This window comes from Bubalus kerabau, chromosome 19 (assembly GCF_029407905.1).
Source record: "Bubalus kerabau isolate K-KA32 ecotype Philippines breed swamp buffalo chromosome 19, PCC_UOA_SB_1v2, whole genome shotgun sequence".
Lineage (NCBI taxonomy): Eukaryota > Metazoa > Chordata > Mammalia > Artiodactyla > Bovidae > Bubalus > Bubalus kerabau.
The window spans coordinates 38,440,529-38,447,616 of record NC_073642.1 but is presented as its reverse complement, the minus strand read 5'-3'; positions in this window follow the sequence as shown (position 1 = coordinate 38,447,616).

Below are 7,088 nucleotides of genomic sequence, written 5' to 3'. Positions count from 1 at the left end.
AGGTGTTCTGGCAAGCAGAATACTCCCATTCTCTGTAACCAGCTGAAGCTCCTGATTAATTGACTTGATTTTAACCTCAAGTAATGTCCACTGAGTTGCTGAAGAGAAATGAGATGACAATGAACCTTAGTCACAGGGGAGAAGTAAGAGCTTTTACATGTTTGTGTGAAAAATAAACCTAATTCATCTCAGCAGGACAGGTAAAAAGACATTAGTATTAATAATTATTTAGATTTTATGGATATGCTTCTCTCTGATTCTCAGTATACTTAAATGAAAATAATGGCTCTTATAGTGGAGTGGTGAAAATTTCATTTATTGGAGGGAAATATAATCATTTCAAAAATCTCCTCTTGAAGAAACTATATTTCACTATACCCTGGATTCAAGTTTCTGCTTTTCTCTTGTAAACTATGGAAAGGAATTGGGAATAATATTTCTAGATACAGGAGATTAATGCATATCTGTGATATTAGTTCATCATTATTTCCCTTTCTAGACAACATTATGTTTAGATTACATATGCACATGCTAAAAATAGTGACATTCCAAAATTGTGGCTGCTGATAGATGCAAAGTCTACTAACATAACCCATGATGGCTGACTATTTGAATGATACAACATTTGAATTTTTCATTTGTGTTTAATTTTTTTTTCTTGTTAACAGGTCTGGATATGATAGCTTTCCAGAGCTATTGAAATTACTAAGAACCAGTTCCTGCAAATTAATTGGCAAGCTTTTGTTCACATGCAACATACTTTTAAAATGTATCTATGGACCACTTGCTATTTTTCTCCTTTTCTTTTTCCTCCAATGGTCAACTACTTTTGTAATATTATAATAATATTCAAGTCTTATTTTTGAATAATCTAGATGCTACCAACTAACAAGGAGACAAGGTTATGCCATAAAAATGTTTCAGAGCACAAAAACAAAATTATTCAAAGGCTGTCTGTTACTTGAAATAAAAAATGTAATTTCTATGGAAAAAAAAATACAACTCTGTCTCTATCAGCACAGAGATGTATTCTAATGACCAATCTATTTCCTGTGACTTCATCTCTGAAATCATAAAGTATATACACATTGCTTTCTGTCTATATCATGTAAGTAGGGTAGTGAAAGGAAATGTTCTAAATATAAATAAATCAATATGAAAGATACAAGGTATTAATTTTAAAAGTTCCCTATTCTTTATATTGGCTCTGTGTGTCTTTGGTTGAGCTGCCTTGGTTTATTCATAACTCTGATGCCAAAATATTTCTTTCTGTACTTCCCATCATCCTTGTCACTTGACTTTCTAAACTACTACCTATTTTCCAGAGAATTCCAGAAAAACATCTACTTTTGCTTCATTGACTCCACTAAAGCCTTTGACTGTGTGGATCACAACAAACTGGAAAATTCTGAAAGAGATAGGAATATCAGACCACCTTACCTGCCTCCTGAGAAACCTTTTCACAGGTCAAGAAGCAACAGTTAGAACCAGACATGGAAGAATGCACTGGTTCCTAACTTTGAAAGGAGTACGTCAAGGCTGTATATTGTCACCCTGCTTATTTAACTTACATGGAGAGTACATCATGAGAAATGATAGACTGGATGAAGCACAAGCTGGAATCAAGATTGCCAGGAGAAATATCAATAATTTCAGATATGCTAATGACACCATCATTATGGCAGGAAACGAAGAACTAAAGAGCCTCTTGATGAAAGTGAAAGAGGAGAGTGAAAAAGTTGGCTTAAAACTCAACATTCTAAAAACTATGATCATAGCATCAGATCCCATCACTTTATGGCAAATAGATGGGGAAACAATGGAAACAGTGACAGATTTAATTTTGGGGGGCTCCAAAATCTGCAGATGGTGACTGTAGCCATGAAATTAAAAGGCACTTGCTCTTTGAAAGAAAAGCTATGGCAAATCTAGACAACCTATTAAAAAGCAGAGACATTCCTTTGCCAACAAAGGTCCACCTAGTCAAAGCTATGGTTTCTCCAGTAGTCATGCATGTGAGAACTGGGCCATAAAAAAGGCTGAGTGCTAAAGAACTGATGCTTTTGAACTGTGGTGTTGGATAAGACTCTTGAGAGTCCCTTGGATTGCAAGGGAGATCAAGCCAATCAATCCTAAAAGAAATCAATCCTGAATATTCATTGGAAGGACTGATGTTGAAGCTGAAGCTCCAATACTTTGGTCACCTGATGCATGGAGCCAATTCATTGGAAAAGACCCTGATGCTGGAGGAGATTGAAGGCGGAAGAAGAGGGTAATAGAGGACGAGATGGTGGATGGCACCACCAACTCAATGGACATGACTTCGAGCATGCTTCAGGAGATGCTTAAGCACAGGGAAGCCTGGTGTGTTGCAGTCCATGGGGTTGCAAAGAGTCAGACACAACTGAGCAACTGAACAACATATCTATTTTCTACATTTTTTACCATTCCTTTTATTTTTTTCCCTCTCTTTTTTCTTGAATCTAAGCTTATTTCTTGTATAAGTAACTGCATGAATTATATGCCAAAGCATATGAATTATATGCTCATCCTCATAGTGTCATTTACTAGTTATAAGACAATCAACAAGCCATTTAATATTTTTGAGTTACAACTGCTATCCAAGGAATGAAAATAGCAGCTATAATATTATTTTTATTAATTACAGCTGTCATCTATTAATAGGAATCAGAAAACATACATTTTTATATAATGATGGCTTAATACTGTTAGTGATATCTTTAAGGTCTTCAGACTTATTTTGAAGGTAAGAAAACAGAAAGATATTATTCAAGTAACTTTGAATAAATCACATAATTAAAAAAAAATGGTAGATGTGCAATTTGAAACCTGATCTACATTGGCTGTGCACTTTTAATACAACTTCTAAGTTGCCAGAAATATAAACACGAATACATTTTGCAAACTAAAAGCAACATGCAAGTGTAAGAGAACAAATCAACTTCTTCCCATATTCTTTTTGATGACTCAGAATAAAAACAACTCTGTACTTTAATAAATAAATGTTGTAATATAAGTATATCTATTTCCAATGTTTCCAATGTTCTACTGACTTCCTAAGGAGGAAAACTATACCATAAAATACAAGTATAACTTTATTCCTTCCCCACCTAGAGCTAGGGATCAACTAGGGGTCATAACTCTCTAGTGCTGATAAGAGAAGGGGTTGATGATAAACAGAAGTGCAGTGAAGAGAGGGTAAGGAAAACAAAGTGAATGAAGAGACTCAGTCACTTTCCTTTCTATCCTTTGGTGAGATATGGTTCCTCAAGTGTGATTGTTGCTTAGAAAATAATTATGAGGAGTTGGTCATGTCAATGAAACCTGCTAGCAGCTTCTTAGTATAGTGAACATATCAAAAAATAGTACTACAGAAACTAAAATTTATTTGGGGTTCCAGGTGTATAGTACCCTACATAAAATTAATTTTTGTTTGTAGTATTTACAATAGTTAAGCATTTTAGGAAGGAGTTTCATATTATACATTGAGATTTCTTGTTTGGTGCTTTCTTCATGTGTGTATGTGTTAGTCGCTCAGTCGTGTCCAACTCTTTGTGAATCTATGGACTGTAGCCTGCCTGGCTCCTCTGACCATGGAATTCTTCAGGCCAGAAACACTGGCATGGGTTGCCATTTCCTTCTCCAGGAGATCTTCCTGACCCAGGGATCAAATTCAGTCTCTTACAATAAGGGCAGATTCTTTACCAGCTGAGCCAACCAGGGAAGCCTGCTTTCTTCATAATCTTCCTTATATATTTACTGAGTTTAAAGCCACAGAAAAGATCTGGAGATGGAAAATGATCAAATACTATCCTAGTTCCCAGACATTTAAAATATTGACTTTTTAAATTTTTAGCAACATTTAGATTTACAGAAAAATTATAAAGAGAGTAAATGGTGCTCCCATACATGCCACACTGAATTTCCTCTCTTAATGGCATCTTACATTGAGTATGAGCTATGTGTTACAATTAATGAACCAATATTGATACATTTAATAAAGCCCATATTTTATTCAGATTTTCTAATGTATATGCTCATCTTGTCTCTGGTCCAGGATCCCATCCAGGATATGACATTACATTTAGTTGTCATGTCTACTTAAATTCTTCATGACTCTCAGTGTTTCTCAGACTTTCCTTGCTTCTAATAAGAACCTTGACGGTTCTGAGGGGTATTGATCAGGTATTTTGTAGAATATCCCACACTTGGGATTTGTCTGGTGCTTTCCTCATGATTATCCTGAGGTTATGTGTTTTTGAGAGGAAAATTATAGATATAAAATGTCACTTTCATCACATCATACCAAGGATACATACCATCAAGATGACTTTGCACCATTGTTACTGACTTGCATCACATGGATGAAGTAGCATTGTCAGATTTCTGACTATACGGTTACTCTTTTATCCCCCTTCTTTCTATACTATATTCTTTGAGAGGAAGTCTCTATATGCAACTTACATCAAAGGACTGAAAAATAAATGTCTTGCCTCAATGGCAGAGGATCTACATAAAAGATTTGGAATTCTTCTGCCACAAGTTTTGTCTATTCTCCCCACTCATTTATCAAATTATTTATTATATCAGTATGGACTCATTGGTTCCTGGACATTTTGTGACAAAGATTTTTATTTGATTTCACTTAAAAATATAGGCTTATTACCACTAGGGAAATTATTCTTAATTATTCTTAATTTTCTTTCATCCTTTTTCCTTTAACAAAATTGAGGTCACCAATTTTTTTTTTCCCTCTAAGAGGTCAATAATAAATAGTTTTGGCTTTGCAGGCCACACGGTCTTGATTACAACTATGTGAGAGCAGCCAGAGGCAAAGTGTTAAAGAACAAATTAATTGTGGCTGTGTCCAATAAAACTTTATTTACAATAACAGGTAGGACAGAACTGGTTCAGAAGCCATAGATTGCTGACACACACCTTAGGATAATGACTTATTGTCTGTAAGAACTTTACTCCCAGATACTTTTCCAAAGTTCTAAAGACCTCTTTCCAAAAGTAACTTCTAGTCTTCCTGGTAAACAGGCATTTTTTTTTTTTTCATATGTAATTTATAGCTTTAATGGAAGAGAAATGGCATACAATTAAAAGAATATTCATTTTGAATTCAGGCATTTTGAGAATAAAGAATATAGACTTTTTGCCTTCATAGGCTTTGATTTAAAGACAGAGGTCAACACTCTGGATGAGTGTTCAGAGGATGAGATGGTTGGATGGCATCACCAACTCTATGGACTTATGGAGTTTGAGTAAAGCTCCAGGATGTGGTGATGGACAGGGAAGCCTGGTGTGCTGCAGTCCATGGGGTTGTAAGGAGTTGGACATGACTGAGCAACTGAACTGACTGAACTGAAATATGCTGGGGATGGGAAGAGGGGTAAATGGAAAACACCATGTCTCTGGAAACTGAGTAAATTGGTCAGTACTCAATGGACTAAGTGATACTTGAACATTAGCTGCAGGGTGCCTACCACATTGTGACACTCACATTTATTCAAAATAAAATCAAAACAAAAATGAAAAAGATTTAGAATGCAAACAATTTAAGGAAAACTTTTCCTCTTTTTCATACAAAAACTGCATAATGCTCCACTTAACATAAACATTGTATTAATGATAAAGCGCCTACAATACAGGTTGATTAGCTACAATAGCTCCTGTCTATTCAAATGCATTAGTTCTGAAGGGACATTGCTGCACCTAATTTGATTTCCCCCTGAGCAGTACATGATGTGTTATTTGATGCCCTTCAAAGGACACGATTAGCCGAGCTATAAAGTGTCTGATTTTATTAGCTTTGCTGGGTTTTATCAGTTTGTAAATGTGTTATTTTCTCCATTTATTGTGCCTATGGGATCCAGAGATAGAGTAAGCATCAAGTTAATATGTTTTGGGGAGGCAGCAATGGCCATACTTTAACACTTACGCTGTGTTGTGATGACATTGAAGGTGGAGTCGTGGAAACTGTAATGTCAGGGCCATTTATCAAGGCAATTCTTCAATGCTATAAACCTCAGCTCTGACATTGAATTCAACAGTAGGCTTTTGTTTTAAATAGAACTGAGTGTTCCTGGGCTGCTGGGCTGCACAGCTAACAATCCTCCTTAACTAAATAACAAATAGTCAATAATAAGAAAATAGGTCGGGCAGGTGGTCAGAGCAGAAAAGGAAGCAAAGGTGTTGGCCTAAGATACTGCGATTAAGATTTTTTTGATGAGAGAAAAACTAAATTCACTTTTAGGTATTTAAATAAAAAAGGAAGTGCTCCATAAGGATATAAAAACACCACCAACCCTTCGCTTTTAATTGGGATAGAAAACACAGTACACTCATTTAACTAGATTGCTTGGCAGGAAGCCGTTTCGATGCCATGTATTCAAAGGGTGCCAAACCAAAGGACATAATCAGCATTGAAGTTGCTCAGAGTAGTTAACAGGTGTTTGTGGCTTCCAGTTCCTGTATTTTTTTCAGGTTGCCTCCCATTTACTTTTCTCAGTGCTTATTCAAACCATTTGCCAGTGCATCAAAGCTGTTTACTGTCCTCACTGTTCAAGCAATTAATTCATTAAGATAATGCCTACTCACACAATGTTTTTATTTTTTGCAATCCTATAATCAGTGTTTTCTTTTAGTCTGAAATCTAAAAGAAAATCAAAGGTTTCCCTCCTCCCCTTTCCCTATCAGGGAAAATTGTTCCCTTCAATTGATTATTTCTACCCATTTACTTACAGAGATATGAATACGGCTGGTAAGTGATGTGTTTTAAGTGATATGGACTAACAGATGTCAACTTTAAAAAATAGTCAAAACCTAAAAGTTGAATTATGTTTTATTCAGTAGGAATTTTGAGGACTTCAAGCCCAAGAGACAGCATCTCCAGTAACTCTGAGAAAATTGCTCCAGGAGATGAGGGGAGGAGCCAAGTTACCCAGAAGTTATTTTACAACAAAGGGCAGGTAGCTTGAACATCAAAGGATTATTATTAAAGAAAACCAGGTACCCCAAGTTAAGGAATTTAGTGCTTTTATGTGCTGGGAAGATGTAAGAAT